Source organism: Pinus tabuliformis, chromosome 9, assembly GCF_031772625.1.
Source record: "Pinus tabuliformis cultivar Carrire ecotype Pingquan chromosome 9, CPIR1, whole genome shotgun sequence".
NCBI lineage: Eukaryota > Viridiplantae > Streptophyta > Pinopsida > Pinales > Pinaceae > Pinus > Pinus tabuliformis.
The window spans coordinates 1,638,230,333-1,638,252,332 of NC_142307.1; positions in this window are offsets into that span (position 1 = coordinate 1,638,230,333).

Consider the following 22,000-nt stretch of genomic DNA (forward strand, 5'->3'; position numbering starts at 1 on the left):
CCTCCGATATTCCGCCAGTTTTTGGAGCGCGAGACCTGCCTTTCAGTTTAGCGCTTTTCCCATGGATTTCAGGTTTCCCTTGTGACCGAGCGCTCGGGGCTATTCCATTTCGAGGGCTTTTGCCTAGCGATCGCTAATCGCACATCAGAAATGGCCTCTATTTTCTAATCTGATCTTCCTAACTGCTAGTTTTTCGCCACTGCGCGGTCTCCATGGGCCTCGGTCAGCGTGCTTTGACCGAGGTCCTTGTCGTTCTGTGCTGGCTACAAACTGCCACTATCCAGAGGTCTTCCTGATAGCTCATTGTTCACAAGTTTTTGAAGTCTGTCATGATTTGATACAGTCATCAAACTCTGATAATTTTTCATGGATCCAATTCGGATCACCTAATCTGATGATAACCTAAGAATCCATCTATAAATGAGTAAGATTCATGACCTCCTACATTGTATATCACTTCATCTGTGGGACGGGTAGGGAAGGGATCATGTAAACATGAATCATTCAGCTTTCGAATTTCTCCTTGAGTCTTCTTCTCTTGCACCACCATAGGACTCACCCATTTTGATTCTTTTGTAGGTTCAATAACTCAGACTTGCCGCTATCATCTTATTAAGCTCTACATTCACTTTCTCCTTATACTTCGGGTTTAGTCTCTAAGGTATTTGTTTTACTGGATTTGAATCAGACTTAAGGGGAATCTTCATGACTCCTAGATCTCATATTATGCCATTCATCTCTGAAAACTTGGTGGGAAACAGTTCTTCACATTCATGAAGTAACTTTGTAACTTTATTGACTGTCTCCTCATCCCAGTAGTCTCTTATTGTTGAAAACTTGGGTTCCTTCTCTGATCCTATGTTCACCTTCTTGGTCTTCAGTGGCTTCATTATGTCTAGTATTTCTAGCTCAGGTTTAGTTTCTTCGCGGTATCCTTCTGACTCTGTGATGTCGATGTTGCGAGGATCTTCTACTTCATCTGCAGTAGGGTTATAGCACTCCAGTGAATTTTCTATAAACACAACCCAATCAGGTTGTTGCCATGTTAGTGGGGTTACATTCTCAAAGATATTCTCCTTGACTCTTTAAAGGGCCCAAAATATGTATGGGAAATCGTCCTCAAAGCTGAATGTTAATATGAAGCCACCAACCACATGTGACAAGTTCACGGTACCATGTTAAAGCTTTGTTTCTAGGTACAAATTCTTAGGGATTGTCTCTAATGTATGAATGAATCTATGTAGCCATTCTTGCTGTGGAATCTCATTCCATGTTGTAGTACATAGCTGGATATGCTTCTTAGGATTAGTTTCACCATCATATTTTATCTCCATCTCTGTATCTATGTGCCCAAACATTATCCCCATTAGTCTTCGACATTCCTGCCAACCTCCTATATTCTTCTTGTGTGCATTCCACCATCTAGCAGTGGTAGATTTCAAGGCTATATCCAAGGCTGACAACCTTTGATTTTCTGGAACTTGTTATTCATAATAATTAAGAAAATTATTTACATCACCTAAGCCATGATAAGAAGGCATGTTACACACCTCAGATATCATACAACAAACTAATTTGGTAATTATTGCACAACACCTTGTGGATACTTCATGCAGCCTATTCCGCCAGTTCTCCAACCCTTCTTTTGAGTCTGAGGTAAAATAAATATCACACTCCCAAATCAAATTTCCTTCTGCAGTAGGGTTAACACAATCTTGTTCCTTCACTTTCATTTGATAGATATTGTCTATGTCAGTTGCGCAATATTCTTCTTTGACTAGTTCTGTATATCTTACTCCTTCTGATGGATCCAAGGGAACAATTACTCTCATATTGTTTCCTTCAAATATCATCTATCTCTTCTTCAAATTAATTATGGCCATATTGTCAAATTCCCAGTCAATTCCAAGCAATGTAGGATAAGGGTTATTGTCATCGACGATCTCTATTACTTCAAAATCAGCAGTAGTGTGAACTCCTTCAATATCCACTGTGACACCTGGTAGTCTTCCTAGAGGGAAGTTTTTTTTTTCTTCTGATTTTCCATCCTTAACTGAATAGGTGACCACTATAACTTCAACATAACCATTAATTCCCATGTATTTTTTGTCAAGAAATTAGCATTAGATGTTAGATCTAGAATAATTTGATCCATCTCATTCTCTCCTATCTACGCACTAAGCCTCATCTCTCTTTCGATTATCTTATGTCAATGCAAATTATTGACTACGAGCATCTCACTTCGTGGTGTTTCTTTGGATGCACATGAATCTACCAACTCCTAAAGCGCTTCTAGAGCCTTTTGATCTCTTAACAATTTCATACAAGTCTACAGAAAAGATTTTAAAACACCTACTTGAATTGCTAAATCATGGTCTTGTGTCAGAGGTCGATCTTGTGTCGAAGCTCAGTTCTATATCAAAGATGATGACATGTCTTAGTTACTTTTCTGATTGGGCTTTGGTTGTGCATTAGAGGTCAAAGCTCCAACATCCATAAAAAATCACTTTTCTTTCATAAATACTTCTTTTTCTTTCTGAATATCAAAACCAGGAACTTTCTTAGCATCCTTTCTGACCCATGCATTTTCAGATTCTTTATTTTCATCCGCTTTATCACTACTGGTCTCAGCTACACTTCTAGTGACAATACTAATTCGAGGTTCGTTGGTTCTCCTTTCAATAGTCATCATTTAAATATTATGTGTCAGTTGCTAGTTTCTTTCTTCTTCTATCTTCGCCATTAGGACATTCTTCAATTACATGGTCAAAGGATTTACAATACTTACACATCATTGTGGGGTTCTGGTAGTCTCTCGCAAAATGACCTAGTTGGCTGCAGTTATAGCAAATGATATATCCATGTCCTTTACCAACTCCACCAACTCGAACTATTCCTAGTAACCTCCTCAACAACCATGCTGTCTATTGTCCTCATGCCCGTCCTCTTCTTCTTGCATTCTATAAGCGCTAACACTACGCTCCATCATTAGTTTGTAAGCCCGACAATTATTTTCATCATGTCCTACTGATTTACAAAATTTGCAATATAGATTCCTCGGAGTCTGTACATATTTCTATAACAAGTAACAGTCTTCTAAATGATGTTTTCCTCTAGTCTTACATATTTCACACCACAGGCTAGATCCTTCATTCAAGGGATTTGGTGCCCCACCAACCATGTAATCCATGACGATAGGGCACCGTTCTTTAGAATGGCCCTTCAATCTGCACTTCGTACACCATACTTATACTCTAACTTCTTTTCTTTTCTTGGTGTCTTATATCTGTAGGGTTAGGTTCACCAACTGATTCTGAATCTATTTCATGCATGCATTAGTATCTCCTATAGGCGAAGATTCCAATTGCATCGCAATCTTTAGAGCTTCGGCTTGAATTTCTATCTTTTGTTGCATCAATGGAAATATGATATGTGGTAGTAGCACAACTATAAACCATTCTTGATGTTGTTGTGAAGCTATGTCAAAGCTTACTCGATACAATAACACTTTAAATCTATGATCAAACTCCCAAATAGACCCAATAGGTTTCTTTTTGATCTCTTTCAACTCAGTGATGCATTACAACTCTGACTTCAACTTCTTAAACTCTCTTATCAGTGTTCTTTTAATATCTTCAAACATTATATTCTAATTATTTGAATACTTCATATAACATGTCAATGCTCTATGTTGAAGCATTGTAATGATCCGCGCTTTCTTTATATTTTCATCATTGATCTGCTTCGCTATCCATACAACTTCACATAAAAACTGAAACTATTATGGATCCTCCAATCCAGTTCCTTTGAAAACAGGTAGCTTAATATCGTCATCCTTACTTCTTCTTGGGGGGGGAGGGGGTGAGTAAGGGTGGGGGGATGGGGGATAGAAGAGTTAGGAGGGGGGAGGGGGGGACAAAAGCAAGAAACACCCTAGCTATTATTGTATTCTGGCTTCTATGAACTCTCAGTTTGGGAGGGTGAATATTGCGAAGTTACCTAGGGGTTATCAGGGTGACTTTCTTCTCTTTCACTTTCAGATCCACTCAGAAAAAGACTATAATCAGTCTCTATGAAGGTCTTTGGGCCTTTTCCATGAGACCTCTATATATTATCTATTCTATATCTCTTTCCACTTCGTGTTACTCCAATCTCTTGCTCAGATTTATTCTCTCTTCTTTCAAACACAAGTAAACTAGCAATCTGATTACATCCATAAAACTCCCTTTTCATACAGAAGCATCTTAATTGAAAGTTTTAGAGATTTTAAATACTTACCTCGTGGTCCTTTGAAGAGTCATCATTATGCTTCGATGTAGGACACGACCGAGTACATGACGAACTCAGTAATGAATCCTCCCAAGATGCTATCAATCCAGAAATCGATAGCCCTTGAGATCCTATTGTCAGTGCTCTTGAGTCACTGTATCAGTTAAGGATTCCACACTGTAGGTTCTTCACCCTTTAAAAATTTATTCCTTTTGGTCAACCTCAATATCCACTGGTACAACTCAATAGGAAAAGAACATAAGAAAAAATTGTATTGATATGTAAAAATATACTTTTGTAACCAAGCTTCAGATGTTAGATGAGGGTTCTGCTTTCTTGATCTGTAAATTCTCACTCTTTCAGGACTATCCAGTCTTGAATCTCTTTCTTTGACTGGTATCACATCCACATATCCTTCAAAAATATCCTGGTCCCAACAACGACACCATTTTTTGGCTCAATTTGGGCTGATCTAGAATCAATCTATACTACGCACCAACAAAACCATTGATCATTGGCCCTTTCGGAAATGACCTGCAAGTAGATCTCAGTCTCACCCTAAGTGACTATGGGAGGATGCAAAACTAGGTTTCTGCAGCCTTGAGGGACTCGGAGATGTGGTATTATTATGTTATCTTAATCTTAGTATTTATAAATCACCTCGCCGCATTAGATTAACCACTTAAACATGCCATAAAATACCATAAGCCATCACTGTGCTGAAGAAAAATGCAACTATAATAACTGTTACTATACAACAGATAATAAAAAAATATACACATAAAAACACCAAATTAACGTGGTTCACCCCAGTGTAGGTCTACATCCACAATAATTGTTGCTTAATATAATGAATCTTTGAACAACAACCAGTTCTTTGCCTGAACACTAAGTTGCGTGTTGTCTATGCACTCACCTGCAAACTCTTCTCCAGGCCTCTGCACACTCAACTGCAAAGCCTCTCCTTTGCTACCAAATTACAGATCACAATAATTCACCCATAACAATGATTTGGATCAAAACTGATTGATTTTGATCAATTTATCTTATTATTATTTTACCCTATATATACTATTACATTGTACGGTTACATCATCCAAATACCATGGACTCCTTAACACAAGAAAGTATGGCCCCAAAACTATTGATCATTTACAAAATCACAGGTTTTTACAAAAAGGAGGGGCTTCGACCCATCTCGAAGCCCTTACGACATCACGCGGTATATTTAATTCCTCAAAATGTGCTCCCCCGCTCCACTGTGCACTCCGTTGCATGCTCCACTCCACAAAATGTAGAGTCTTTTCCAAAATCTAGGCCAAGTTGGGTTGCGCTCAACAATAGCTAAAACAACATTGCAGAATAAATGGGTTTACAATGTGAAGGAAGAAGATGGAGGAAAACATAGGTATAAGGCGAGACTTTTGGTGAAGGGGTTTGCATAAAATAAAGATATAAATTTTGATGAAATATTTTCTCTTTTTGTTAAAATGAATTCAATCAAAACTATTTTAAGTTTAGTGGTAGAGAATATTTGCATCTTGAGAAGTTAGATGTAAAGACATTCTTTCTTCGTGGGTATTTGGATGAAGAAATATATATGCAACTACGAGAAGGGTATGAGGTTATAGGGGAGGATAATTGGTGTTCAAATTGAAGAAGAACTTGTATGACATAAAACAGGCTCCAAGGCGGTGGTATCTAAATTTTGATAGGTTTATGTTTGAACAAGGTTATACTAGATGCCACTCTGACAATTGTGTTTGCCTTAAAACTTAAAATGATGGAAACTATATTATATTGTTATTGTATGTAGATGACATGCTTGCTGCAGGGTTTAAAATGCAGGAAAAAATTTTCTCAAAGGAAGGTTGGAAAATTCATTTGCAATGAAGGATTTGGGTGTTTCAAAAAAAATCCTTGGTATGAGAATAACTAGAGACGGGAAAAATTACAAATTAACATTGTCTTAGAGTGAGTACATAGAAAAGGTGCTGGAAAGATTTAATATGCAGAATGCAAAACCAGTTAGTACACCTTTAGCTATCCATTTTAAAATAAGTAAAGATATGTGTCCCAAGACTAAGGAAGAGATCATTTATATGTGTAAGGTTCCATATGCATCAGTAGTTGGAAGCTTAATGTATGTAATGGTCTACACAAGGCTTGGTGTTGCACATGCAGTGGGAGTTGTAAGAAGGTATATTAAAAATCTAGGAGAAGAGCTTTGAATGGTAGTGAAGTGGATTCTAAGGTATTTGAGAGGTATAAAAAATCAAGAATTATGCGTAGGTGGTTCAAACATTGCTCTACAAGGATATGGTGATGCAAATATGATAGATGATAGAGATAACAGGAGGAGCACCATAGGGTATACTGTAGGTGGAGCAACTACCATTTGGGTTTCAAAATTGCAAAAAATGTTGCACTTTCAATAATGGAAACAAAGTTTGTTGCTACTACAGTAGCTAGTAAAGAGATGGTTTCGTTACAAAGGTTTATGGATGAGTTGGGTAAGAAGAAGGAGATGGGCATGTTATAAAGTGATAGCCAGAGTGTCATTCCTCTTGTAAAGAACTCAAAATTTCATTCAAATACTAAACGTATATAGCTCAAGTACCGTTTCATACGGTCAGTGTTGGAATATGGACAGTTGAAGCAGAAAAATATACACACTAGCCAGAATCCTAGAAATATCTTAGCAAAAGTTGTAACTAAGGAGAAACTGAGATTGTTCTCAATTTCAATTGGTCTTCAAGTATGATGATGAAGATGAGAAAGAACTAGGTATAAAGTGGAAGCATTGTCCAACAAGTGAAGTAGCGGTGGAGTTTCTATAATCAATCTTCAAGTGGAAGATTTTTGGGTGCAGAGCGTGATTATCTTCCTGATTGTTCAAAGGTTTTTTTTTTCAATCATGTTGGATCCATGTTCCTAGTGGGGCAGTAACAATGCCCATTTAATCATCATCAAGGGTGTCCAAGGGGGCGATGAGGAATTTTATGAGTCACCATCAAAGGGGTCTGGGGGGGGGATGACAAATTTTATGAGCCCCACGGCAGGGGTTCAAGGGAAATGCCCCTGAAGCTAAAAATAGATGAAAAATTTCGTTGTAAAATATTGTAATTTTGTATTCAATGTGGGTCGTTCATTAGGAAAATGATCTAACTGTAGAAGTTATGTTAATTTAGGGTTTTTTTCCACAGAAGGAAAAACTTGGTTTATATGAAGGTATTGTATTGTGGATGTGCATGATGATTATTCTGAGCGAGAAATAAAGAGGGTACTGTGTGAGAGCAAAGAGGAAATTACAATGGATTTGTTGTAGGTTGTGTCTCTTCATTTTGCTGGATAATATAAAATGAAGGACTAACTATTTCTCCCTGGACATAGCCCAAATTGGGTGAACCACACATATTTGTGTCTCTCTTGTTTTATGTGCTTTTGTATTTCCGTTTCCGCAATATTTTTTGTATTTCATTGCTCCATTAATTATTTTCTAATACACAAATTGAGTCCTTTGATAATTAACTTGGTTGATCAACATAGTATGGTTATTTTACAGTTTAGTATTGTTTAGATGTCCAATATGGATTTTTTGTTTTGTTTTTTGGTTTAGGATTATGGTAATTAGGAGTCATAATGTTGGTCAAGTTTATATAGCTATGTTAGACAATCCCAGACTATTCATATTTTGGATGACTTATAGTACAACCAGATGCTCAATAGACCTGGTTTCCCTCTCAGCAGGCAGAGGCCATTTGGACATGGATATTGATTTGTAACTCACATTTTATTTTGAAAAAATAATACAAACACACCGTCAAATCTTATAAAAAAAGATTACAATGGGATGATGTGAATTTAGTTCAGTAAAAGTTTTTTTTTCTTTCATAATTTTTGTTATCATTTAGGACTCTAAGCATGGTGGGTTGTTAGTAGCACTTTAAATATAATGGTGTTGCTACACAATTTTTTTTGTAAGATGTTGAGAAATATAGACACATGGGGAACTTCATCCTCGAGAAAAAGATTAAACTAAAAAGGAATAACCCTATTTAATTTAAAAATTTGAATTTTTTAACTTGTTCAAATTTGAATAATTAGGATAATACTTTTAATTAATTATTTTATTTTTAGTTACTTTTACTAATTTTTAAATATTTAATTGACTTTTAATTAGATTGTGAAAAGTGCATTTTATGTTATTAAAAATATTAGAAATTTTTATCTTAAATTTAATAATGATGTTTTTATAATTTTAATTTAATTAACAACAAGTGCAGTCATATAGGTTAAATGGTTGGTAGATATAGATAGACATCAAAAAATTTACTTCATAATACATCTCACATTACCAACTTTAAAAATATCACCAAAGTTAACTAAATTACAACTTTTTTTATATCATTATTTTACTAATTATAAAAGTGATTAATATATGAGTTAAACATATATATAGTTTAAAAAATATGTAACAAGATTCTTGAACCCTTCTCTTTTATGGAGATTCTTAATCTCTAAATGGGCATATTCATATGACGCATGGTCATATGACATTGCTTTTTTAATTAATCAACTTAATTAAAAGGGAAAAAACGACAAATCTACTTTTGTGATAAATCTCAACCTTTGATTATGACTACTAGTAAGAATATTCTAGAATATTCTATGGAGGTTAGATCCTACCATCCACCTAGTAATTATATATAATTAAATTAAAAGTCTAGAAACCATATTATAAAATAGACACACCGATTTACCTAATAATTATTAGAAAGATGGTAGAGATTTAATTTCAATGAAATATACTTGTATCATTCTTAGTAGTTAGATAGAAGATTAAGATTTATCTCAAACCATATTCTTGGTAGTTATGTACTTTTTTGTTTTTGTGTTGTTCGTCGTGTTGTGTAGAAAATTAATTATTAGATTATATATAATAATATCAATTAGTTATAATACTATATGGTTATAAATACTATACATAATACTATTATATAATTATAATAAATTTATATATTTTATTATTATAGTTTTACATTTATATATTAATTATTGCTATTGTTATAACAAAATTTAATTATATTCAATATGGGCATCATATTTTTGAAATTGTAGGTACATTAGTAAAGCATAGACAACCATAGTCAAGAATATTAAATCATAGTTAACAAAAATAAACCATAGCGAGTTATAGTCAACATGTGAATCAACATTAATATAGTAATTAAAGTTAATAACTTCAATAAATTTATATAATAAATTTAATATTTAATACTTGATGTAATTTAAATGTAAATGTTATTTAGATTAATATGGTTGTTAAAGTTAATAACTTTAACTTAAATAAATTTATGTAATAAATTTAATATTTAATACATGTTATAATTTAAATGTTAATGTTATTTTAAGTGTTTCAATATTTAATTTTTAATATAACTTTTATGATTGTATTATAACTTAGTAATGTAAATTTAATTTTACACTTTATATTGTTTACAATATAATCTTTTTAATATTGTTTGTAATGTATATATTATCAATAATCAACAACACAATTCAAGGTAAATGAAAAGTCAACAAAAGTGAACCATAATCAATTATACTCAACAAAATTCAACCCTAGTTAACCATAGTCAAAAAAAGTAACAAATGTAACAAAAGTCAATCATAGTCCACAAAAGTCAACCATAGTAAATTATAATCAACATGGGCATCATGTTTACAAATTATATATACATTAATCAACCATAGCTAAAAAAAAGTCAATCATACTCAACTATAGTCAACATAGACATCATGTTCACCATAATCTACTATAGGCTTCAATGCCCATAGTCAACATGGGCATATACATTAATATAGTCATTAAATTTAATAATTTTGACTTAAATAACATTATATAATAAATTCCCTAGATGGGATGACATACATGGGATACATGGGGGGAGGTATTACCACTGTCCCACCAACTGATACAAAGAGTGGACATAGCAACACCTCCCCCACTGATCATATCACAACACATCTTGTCAATCTTGGAAGCATCACTCTTAAACTTGATGCACATAAGAAAAAATATGTGTACATGAAGAAATTTAGTGCTAAAAATCTCTTGGCGCACTCAAGGGACCAAGGTGATTTAACTTGTCTTATCCTCACTAGTCTCCTATCATGATTGAGATAGAAATCATGATACATACTAGTCATTCATGGAGGCAGAGCAATACATCAATACACAAAGGAATCTCTAGGCTCACAAATTACACTAATTGTTGTTGGTGTGTGAGATCATTTCAATTGGTTTCATTAATTATGGTAGATTTGGGCTTCATTTGGAAGCTTGAGTTTTAGGTATTTATTTGGTTCAGGTTTTGCTACTGATTTCTCATTATGGTTATTTACCTTTCTTTCCTGTCTTGAAGACTTTCTGAGTTTCTAGAGTTATTTCGTTTTGTAGATGTTGGTTCTCCCCTCCCCATTGGGACCATCTGCCTGTTTGGTTTAGGATTCTCCTAACCCTTCCCTTGCGTCTTTCCTCAAAATCAATTGGTTTCTCTTTCCTTCTTCAGCTCCCTTCACATATCCTCCTCAAATCATCTCTCGTTACCCCCCTCTCTCACTTATATCACCCCCTCCTCGACTTTGGCTCTCCTTCGTTCTCTAGTTCCATAATTTGTCCCTCCCCTTGTTTCCTCCCTTTAGATGTCCATCACAATGACCCATAAATGTGCCCACTTGAGGTAGGGTCCTACTTATTATCAAGAAATAGGTGGATTTTGTGCCCAACAAATGGTAGAAATCTCATCTTCTTACTTTCATGCCCATACTCTAGCTAAGATCTAAGAAATAATTGTTAATGCAAAGAAATAAATTGATGATCAACACTACTTCCTAAGGGATTTTGAAGTGCAAGTAGAGGCGGTCGATTGGTTTTAGAATATAGGACAGTCATGAGGCCACTCCAACTACTACATGCACACTGTTGACCTCTATTAGTACCTAAAATCATTATTGGGAAGGGTGTTGATCGACATAAATGAGGCTTGAGAAGAAATCCTCCTCTAGCTGGATGAAATTTAGGTGCTCTCATGCTCTATGGATTGTAGAATTAGGAAAATTGAGGTTAAACTAGGACTGTCTTCTACATCTGTCTATTCACCAGGAAACATGAAGGACCCCATCCCAATTGAAGCCTTTGACTCTAACAAACCCTAAATTCCCTCTTTTTTTTAGCTAGTTTTTTTTTCCTAGTCTTATTTTTTTTAGTTTAATGATGAAGAATGGCCATGGTGGAACAATCTCTATATATGTTTTTGTTATTATTTGGTACAAACTCAACAAACTCTTCATATGGCTACCACATAAATAAAAATTATGTATCTGGTTTAGTTTCCCTAGTGGTTGACCAACACATCAATTTGTGATTTTGATGTAATTTTCATTTACAAGAATGGAAAACTTAAATTGACACCAAGAAAAAAACTTTATATAATAATTTGAATATTCAAACTTTATTTTTTAATTTTATTATGACTTAGTAATATAAATTTAATATCACACTTCATATTGTTTGTAATATAGCTACAATAACTTCAATATTGTTCACAATTTGTATATCATCATTAGTTAAAAAATATCAACAATAGCCAACTATAGTCACCATGGACATCATATTTTGGAAATTATATACATTAGTAAATGACATTCAACAAAAGCCAACCATAGTCGACTATAGGCATAATGCACATACTGATAACAAGGATAGACATTAATATATACATTACAATTAATAACTTTAACTTAAATAACTTTATATAATAAATATAGTTTTAATTATTTCAATATTATTTTTTTAATATAAATTTTATAATTGTATTATAACTTTATTATTATATTGTATATTGTGCGCAATATAACTTTAATATTGTTCACAATATGGACATCATTGATAGTCAACAATGTCAATTATAGTTAACAAAAGTAAGTTGTAGTCAACCATAGGTAACCAAATTCAACCATATTCAACTATACTTAACATGGGCATCATGTTTTGGAAATGGTATGTATATTAGTCAACTATAGTCAACAAAATTAAACCATAGTCACATATTTATAATAAGCATGGGCATTATGTTCAACTAAAGTTAATGACTTTAAGTTAAATAAATTTATATAATAAATTTAATATTTAATACTTAATTTAATTTTAATGTTAAAGCTATTTTACTTTTTTCTATATTTCATTTTTAACATAACTTTTATAATTGAATTATAACTTACTAATATAACTTTAGTAGTATACTTTATATTGTTCGCAATATAACTTTAATAAATTTAACATTGTTTGCAATGTGCATGTCATCATATCATGTTGAGAAAAAATGATGTCACAATGCAATGAACAACAAATATTGTTGCAAAGTGATGAGTAACAAATGGTTTCCCAATGTGATGAACAACAAAAACGTCGCAATGTGACAAAAAACAAATAACATCACAATGTCGTCAACAATAAACATTATCGTAGTGTAACGAACATTAAACATCAACACAATGTGATGAAAAATAAACATAATCACAATATGATAAACAACAAATGACGTTCCAATGTGCAAAACAATAGATGGCGACAATATGATGAAAAATAAACATTGGCATAATGTGATGAATAATAAACAACATTAGAATATGATGAGAAATAAACTTCATCGCAATATGACACACAATCAATGATACCATAATGTGATGAACATCAAATTTAATTGCAATTAGGAAATAAAATGATTTTGTAATGCAACAAACAAAACCATTGAGAGCCATGGTCAACCATGTTAAACTAACTCAACCATGAATTTGATGTAGGAGCATTTATCTCAACAAAATCATTGTATTTTAGTAGACATAGGGGGTCTTGTATTTTCAAGGAAGTTGGATTCCTATGTATGTAATTATTAATGTTTCAAGTGATTAGATTGGGTATTAATTAGATATTGTGAGGATATTTGTAAATTCTCTCAAATGTAGGAGAACATGAGAGATTAATGATGATGAAAGAGTTAGAAATCAATTGAAAGTCTTGGACTAGAAAGTGGTTTCATGATTTGAGGAGCTAGAGAGGATTCTGAGGGATAAGTAGGAGTCAAAAGTGGACTTAGAGGATATTTAGGATTTAGTTAAGTAGATTAAGGATCTGAACAAGAATTAGTTCAATAGAACCTTTTGTATAAATGTAAGCCTAAAAGGCATAAAGAGGAAGTAGATAGAGAAGTAGCTAGAGAGTAGCTAGTGAGTGAGTCAGTTAGACTGTAAGCCTACGGGAAAGAGGAGAAGAAAGGCCATTGATATAGAAGATCAGGCAAAGAAGGAATTCTCTGTGTAAATACATGTTTATTAATACAAACAACTCAATTTTGAGTCATGTGTGTGTTGGAATGGGTTAATTGTAATCTGTGTGTGAATTAGAGATTCTGTATCATATATATATATGCAAGTGTAGTTTGGGAAGAATCAAAGGCAAAATACAGAGAAAGGAGAATGATATGAAGAATCCTAATGGATCGTTTGAATCCGTTCGAAGGATCACAATCAAGATTCTGGAATGGTTGTGTTAAAACTCACAGAGTTAAGCTCAGGAGGGAGTCGCGTGGTAGAATAGCAGAAGGAAAAAAACTCTGAAGAAACCTAAAACCACAGAAGAACATTAAAGAATTGGCATAAAAACCCAAGTGAAGTGTTGATGCACGGTAGCCATTGGATCTCGAAGACCAACAGACGAGATTTGTTTGTGATGGGCGGATAGGATTAAGTCGCATAAGATAGAGCTAAGAAATGAATAACAAAGATTCAATCTAAGTACTAGAGGAAGGAGAAATATGAGAAATGATATGGACCGTAGGATTTAAAGGCCTCGTCATCTAATGGATATTGAGCCGTAAAGAGATCAAATGTTAAGTGTAAGGGTGGACATGAAATTCTATAGATTGAGGGTTTATAATTCTTATCAAGTCCGTAAAGCGACTAAATGTCACGTAAGTAGTCCACCCGATATCATTATGGACCGTCAGATCTAGTAGTTCTTGATCAGCGGTCATAAAGCTTCGGGTTAGTTTTTTGATCGGAAAGAAGTACAACCATCGAATTGAAGGTAAGATCGATGGTGGAGAAAGATCGCGATAAACGTTTGTGGAGAGTGGACCCAAGGAGGTTATAAGCGTGACTTTAAATTAATTAGAGTCTGGTTGTGTTATTGCATGTCGCATGTGAGAGGGATGAAGGCACACAATGGTTTGATGTGATATTGCAACAGCCATTGATCTGGTGAATGAAATCAACGGTGGGAAAGGGTAGTCATATATCGCAAGTCAAGAGTTATGAATGTATGTTCTATAGAGTTCTTTGAAGCTCTGTGATTGTGATAAAGGAGGATTTGGCTTATAGAATGGGTGTGGTTAATATGTGTTGTTAAAGGATTAACCAAGGTTTCCATAAAGGATGAAAGGTTGAGTTATAGAATTCCAATAGAAAGGTTGATGAAGGGTTATATTATGGATAGTCTAATGAAATGTTTCTGCATGAAGGTTAAATGAAGGGGCGTTAACCTTAGCTTATTAAGGTTTGAACAAGAAGGTCATCGTAATTCCTGGGATAGATAAGGCTATGCATTCTATATGCATACTGTGGGTATAGCGGGTATTACCCTACGTCAGAATTTCCCTTGGTTGATCAAGGCCAAACATGGTCAACCAAGGTCATATGTGGTTGATCATAGTAAATCATAGGCAACAAGTTGGTGATATGTTGTCAATATAGTCAAGATGGCCAACCATGTTCAACTAAGGTTAAACATGGCCCAACCATGGTGAATAATGGTCCGCATAGTTGAATATGGTTAACCATGGTTAACATGGTTAAGATGACCAACCATTGTCAACATGGATGTGATAATGTGATGAACAAAAGAAATATCAAGATGTAACAAACAATAAATATCATCACAATGTGATGAAAAAAAATGTTATCGCAATGTGATGAACAATAAAGAACATTGAAATGTGATGAACATAAATGATTATTTTATTGTGATGAATGAAAAATGTCATCATAATGTAACAAATAATAAATGACATCACTATATGATGAACAACAAATAACCTCGCATGTGACAAACAATAAACATCATCACAACGTCATGAACAATAAATTTTATTAACAAATGTTATTACAACGTCACGAATAATATATGTTGTCACAATATGATGAACAAAAAATGACATTGCAATGTGCCATACAAAAAATGACGTCACGATTTAATGAACAATAAATGTCATTAGCGTGTGATGAACAATAAACAAAATCTCAATGTGAGGAACAATAAATGTCATCACAACATGATGCACAACAAATGATGTCACAATGTGGTGAACATCAAACATAATTTCAATTGGACAAAACAATGATGCCACAATGTGACAAACAAAACCATTAACAACCATCTCCAATCATGTTTAACTATCTCAACCATGAGATTCACTTTGTTGACTAAGGTTAAACACAATCAACCATGGTCATATGCGGTCAAGCATAATGAATTATAGTTAGCAAGGTCAATCATGGTCAACATGGCCAACCATGTTCAGCCAAAGTCATATGTGGCCAAACCATGATCAATAATGTTGTACATGGTCAACATGGTTGACAATGGTTAAACATGGTCAACCATGGTTGACATTCTCAAGATGTCCAACCATGGTCAACATGTGCGTCATGGTTAGCCATGATTCACCATAGTCATCTATTGGTAAATGCTGACAAAGCATGGTTTACCATCTTTAGCCACAACCAGTCATATATTGATCATAGTCAGCCATCGTCAAATAAGCTCAACTATTGTCAAACATGGACAAGAAATTTCAACCATGGTCAAAACACATAAGTTTCACTTTGTTGACCAATATCTTACTAGGTTCATTCATAAAACGGGTTTTTAAATTATTAAAAATAACATCAATATGTTGTAGGTAATGGGAAAAGAGCAAGTGTGACAGGAGAAAATTATGAGTATTGGGGGCATATAAAAAGGGGTATTTACAAAAAATAGGGGACATTTGTTAAAAATAGGGGTTACTTTTATTGTATTGGGAAGAGGTTGAACAAAATAATTTGGTAGGTTTTTATCAATATCTAGTGACATTAGGGTATTCTTTAATATCCAATGAACACAAACACTATGATATAGGCTGACTAGGTGGAGATCCCATAATCGTCACCTAGTTCAAGAATAGTCAACCATGTTCAAGTAAGCTCAACCATGGTCAATACATGCCCAACCATAGTCAACCATAATCAACCATGGTCAACATGGATAATATGGACTATGATGATCATAGTTAACCATAATTGACCATATTTAACCATAGTTAACCATGTGCAAACATGGTCAAGGAATTTTAACCATGATGTCACAATGTGACAAGAAAAACCATTCATAACCATGGTTAATCAAGTTTAACTATGTCAACCATAATATTCCCTTAGTTAACCAAGGTCAAACATGGTCAACCATGGTCATATGTGGTAGAGCATAATGTTATACCCTCGCCCATTTAATATGTTGTAACTACACATACCCTACATAGATGATTATGGGTATCACGTAGAACTAATTGCCCATTAATTATACATGGGTTAATGAATTTGAGTTCAGAACAATAACTAAAATTACAACATGGTATAGGAAGAATTATAGAGGCTCAAGTTTTGAGCTAGGGTTTAAGATATAAAACCTAGAGATTATATGTTTTCACAAAAATATTGATGAAAATTGTTGATGAATTTTGATTCACGTTATGTGACATTTCCTGACCAAGGGCCTAGGACATTACAAAGTGGTGTCAGAGCCCATTTTGTAGCACTAGACCTGACTGGGCTATGTTTGAAGGAAAATTTTAAAGGTTAGAGGTTTTCCACCAACTATCTGACAAAATTCATAATGGTGAGGAATATTAAAATTCATATATAAAACAAGTTATAAGTGTGAAGAAAAGGTTCGCAGAGAACTAAAGTGGGACAATTACAGGGCATAATTTGAAAAGATGGTTAATACTTGCCTTATAGTGCTAAAATTATGCATAGGAGCAAGATTATGAGAATGCTTACTAATTATTTGAGAAAATGTTTGAAAGAGGAAAACATGGAATGATAGGTTAATTATATCTTTAATTCATAAAGATGAATATTGAGGTGAGCTCTTGTCTGGTGGATTGGATATGATAGCATCCAAGATTTACAACTATGATCTTAACCCGTGTATAAGTTAATGAGATTTTCTCTAGTTTATTAAATTTCGTGTATGAAGGGAGGTATTGTAAATCACATGATAAGTTCCCAACATTATATAATGACATGGGATATTTATATTACATGATCATAATTTTCCACTATGATACAATTTTTAGTAACTATAATAAGAAGCATAGTTTTTTGGAGATCCATGTATGGATATTCTAGAATGCCAGAGGAAGAAGGAAGAAAATTCTTGTTGTGTGTTCTCCACCACGATGTATAGACATTTTCCCTAGATGCATGAGTTGCTTCCTAATTAGTTATGGAATCTAAAAGTACATTATCGATACCAATAATATCATTGCAACATTAAACTTTAGAACGTTTGATATTACATCTCATGTAAAGGAGGGCATAAGCCACTAGCACCAATCCAATGGTAACACCTATGGAAAAACTAGATTATTTCCACATACCAAAATTTCATATCATCAATTAATTGTAGATTGAAGGATTTGAACACAATTTCGGTAGACAAAACAACAAAATCCCCAAATCGTCTCAAAATCTCTCTGAAAATTAGGGTGTGACTATGTTAGGGGATCCATCGCTTGATGATGAGGATAAGCCAATTGAGATAATTCCATTACCATTATGGCTAAAATCTACTGACCTTTGGAATAAATGAATGACCAATACTAGGGGTTGTGTCGAATGCTAATGTGGCGTGAATATTTTCTTGCACGGCTTCTTCTCTTTAACTAGTTCTATGATGTGCATTGAGGAGACCAAAATGCATAATAATTGAAGGAAGAGTAATACAACCCAATATCTTAAGAAAATCTGAAAAAGTGGTAATAGATGAGGAGTTTTGAAAATTATCGCATGCTTTCGACAAAATAACTACCGTGGGAGCTTGAATTAACCAAGATATAAATGGTCTCCTTGAATGATATCGAAGAGGTTGAGTTTCACATGCATATACTGAATGTATATATGGAACTTACATGGTTGACATATTTTAACATGGAATAGGGGTAGGAGTTTTTAATATCATTCATGCATATCCTTAAAAAACATACATTCTTCATTAATGAAATGAAAATTTACATAATTCAAGTATAACATGCAGTTGCCTTTGAGGAAGGGTGAGAAAACTATGCCTATCTCAGGATTTTTGAATATCATTCATGCATATCCTTAAAAAATAGACATTCTTTATTAATGAAATGAAAATTTACATAATTCAAGTACAGTCTGCAGGTGCCTTTGAGGAAGGACGAAAAAACTATGCCTATCCGAGGATTTTTTAATACCATTCATGAATATACTTAAAAAACAAAATTCTTCATTAATGAAATGAAAAGTTACATAATTCAAGATAGTGTACAGTTTCCTTTGAGGAAGGGCGAAAAAATTATGCATATCCGAGGATTTTTTAATATCATTCATGAACATCCTTAAAAAACAGACATTTTTCATTAATGAAATGAAAAGTTACATAATTTAGCTACAATCTGCAGTTTCCTTTGAGGGAGGGTGAAAAAACTATGCCTATATGAGGAAGAATAGAGAAACAAATTATGAAGATAGAGCATCATAGGAGCTAAGAGTAAAGAAAACAAGGCCTAACGTAATCATTGGTTCAAAAAAAAACTTTTCCCTTGAACACAAAATTGACTAGAGAGTATCCAAAAGGGATTTTACAGCTCAAAAGATCCCAAATAATATATAGAACCATTAATCGAAAATTCAAAAAACATTATTTCATGGCAAATAGGGATCCTGCACATGGACAAAGCATCTACGTCCATGTTTTTCTCTTTGTACACATGGAAGAAGGAAATTTCATTGAAGGAGGAGGGGAGGGAAGCTATGTTTTCCATCCAATGGTGGAGCAAAGGAACCTCAAGGGTGTTCTACCCCTGTAACCAATTAATAAATATATTAGAGTCTCCTGCAATCTTGATGGAATCAATGGCGAGCCAAGCAACATTTTGAAGTAATCCCTATAGTGCCATAATATCAACCTGACTATTTGTGCCACCACCCCATTCCAGTAGAAGAAAAATTCCTTATCTGGGAAGAGTTGGATAAGAGCTCCACATCCACTCAACCCATCAGCTAGGGCTCCATAAAAAAACCAAAAGGAAAATGATCTTCCAGTTCCATACAATGAGTAATACACCGAAGGGACCTAGGGGTCCAGGGACCAATTTCAAGGAAGTGGCCAATTTTTTTTACGTTGCTTGAATGGTAGTCTCAGGAGAAGTTACCAAACACAAATGCGTTTGTGGAGTTCCATATCACCCAAATAACATGAAGAGGGAGAGAACAATAGGGTATTTGATTCACAAACCAATACAATAAGCATTGAAAGATGAAAGACTAGACCTTGTATATTCTGATGTTTAGAAAAATTGTTACATGGTCCTAATTGGCCTTAGCAAAAGGGAATTCCAAGAACAAATAGATAATATATTAAAAGTAGTAAACTCATTTTCATTAAATTTTCCCAAGTCAGGACGTAGTTAAATAGGGTCAACCATGCAAAGAATTTAATATTCAAGGGGGCTTCCCATTTCGACATAGTCACATTTGATTCATCACAAGGGTTGGGGTGTGGGGAACCAAAGATATAAGAATAGATTTCACAAGAAGCAATGTTTCCACTTGCAACACGACCTCCCAAGGTAGATAATTGGGTCTTTCATTTCATAAAATCTCAACCTCAATGAATTTGTGCCTATAAGTTTCCAATTCAAAATCAAACTCAACATTTAGCCCCAACTCCCAAGAAACAGGTCGAGAATAAGAGGGGTGAGCAAGAGGGAACCAATTCTTTAGGTCATCTAAATGGCGAATTCCCTACTGATGCAATGAAAAGATGATTTGGGGGGAAATTTTATAGTCTCCTTGCATACCCTCAGTCACATCCAAACCAATAAGGATATTCGCACCATTTCCAACTTGCCATTTGATATTTCCACAAAGACAAGTTTTGGCTGACATCAAGTTGCTCCAAATATAGGACTTCCTACACTTGGAAAGGGCTCCAACAACAACCCATTCCTCCAAACATTTTTGCTGAAAATATTTCCCCTGAATAACTTTACTCCATATACCATATTCATTAAAAACCCTCCAAATATTCCAAGAGAGGAGAGCTAGATTAAAGTGCTTCATATCCATAAACCCAACCACCCGAATCTATAGGATGAGTTAGAGAATCGAGCTTGATCAAGTGGAATTTTATAGAGGGATCAAATCCCGATCACAAGAACTTGGAAATGATAACATTTGTTTTATGGATGATTGTTGAAGGAAAAAGAAATCAGTGCATTTAAAACACTTAAAATATCTTGAAAGACATATTTAATCATGATCAACCTTCCTCTAAGGGTAAAGCATCTATGATCCCACAGATAATGTAGAGAGGGATAAATTTATTCCCAAAGTGGGTGGCTATTGGGTGGTTAATAGAAACATTCTTTTCATTAGAAATTAGCTTAGTTTTATCTTTGTTAAGAATAGGACATGTGTCTCTTCCAAAGTTAGTGAAAATTTGATAAAAGGATTCCCATTCAGAAAGCTTGACAACTCCAAAACATAGGACATTGTCCACAAATAATAGTTAGGTAGTGGAGGTTGTAGAAGAGAACATGCATCCTATGATAACACCATTTATTTTTGTTGTGCTGAAACATCTGCTGAGAGAATCCATTACCAAGATAAAAAGTAGCGGGGAGACAGTACATACTTGTCTCAATCCCTTGGATATTTTGAAGAAATCAGTGGGGTACCCGTTGACTAATACCACCATAGATGTTGTTTCACACAGACCATTATCCATCTAACATGGTGGTGTGGAAATCCAGTTTTATGTATGATCAGGCGATGAAAATCCAAATCAACTCAATTGTATGCCTGCAAGAGATCAATTTTTATGAGGTAGGATTTCTGATTGCTTGATTTGATCGAGTGAATGCACTTTTGTGAAATAGTTACTTCATCTTGAATTATCATATCAAGAAGAAAGGAAAATTTTTCCACATGTATATGTGGATAAAGGATATTTTTAACTCTGTTAGCTATTATTTTTGAAATCAATTTATATACAGAGTTGCAAAGAGAAATAGGTATAAAGTTAGAAAAATAGATAGAATTATATTTCTTTGGAATTAAAGCGAGGAAGGTTGCTTTGATGGAACTTGTGTTATGACATGAAATTCATGATTCTTCAACCAATTGCAATAGCTTAGAACCCATGATATCAAAGAAGGAGATGTAAAGTTCATTGGGCCAACCATCAGGGCCTGAAATTCTTTATTTGGATATTTATTTTAACGTTTGAAGGAGCTCCTCTTTAGAAACATGGAAGTCCATCAACCTGATATCTTCCTTGTTAACAAAATTGGGATAAAGGTTTTCCAGTTCAACTTTG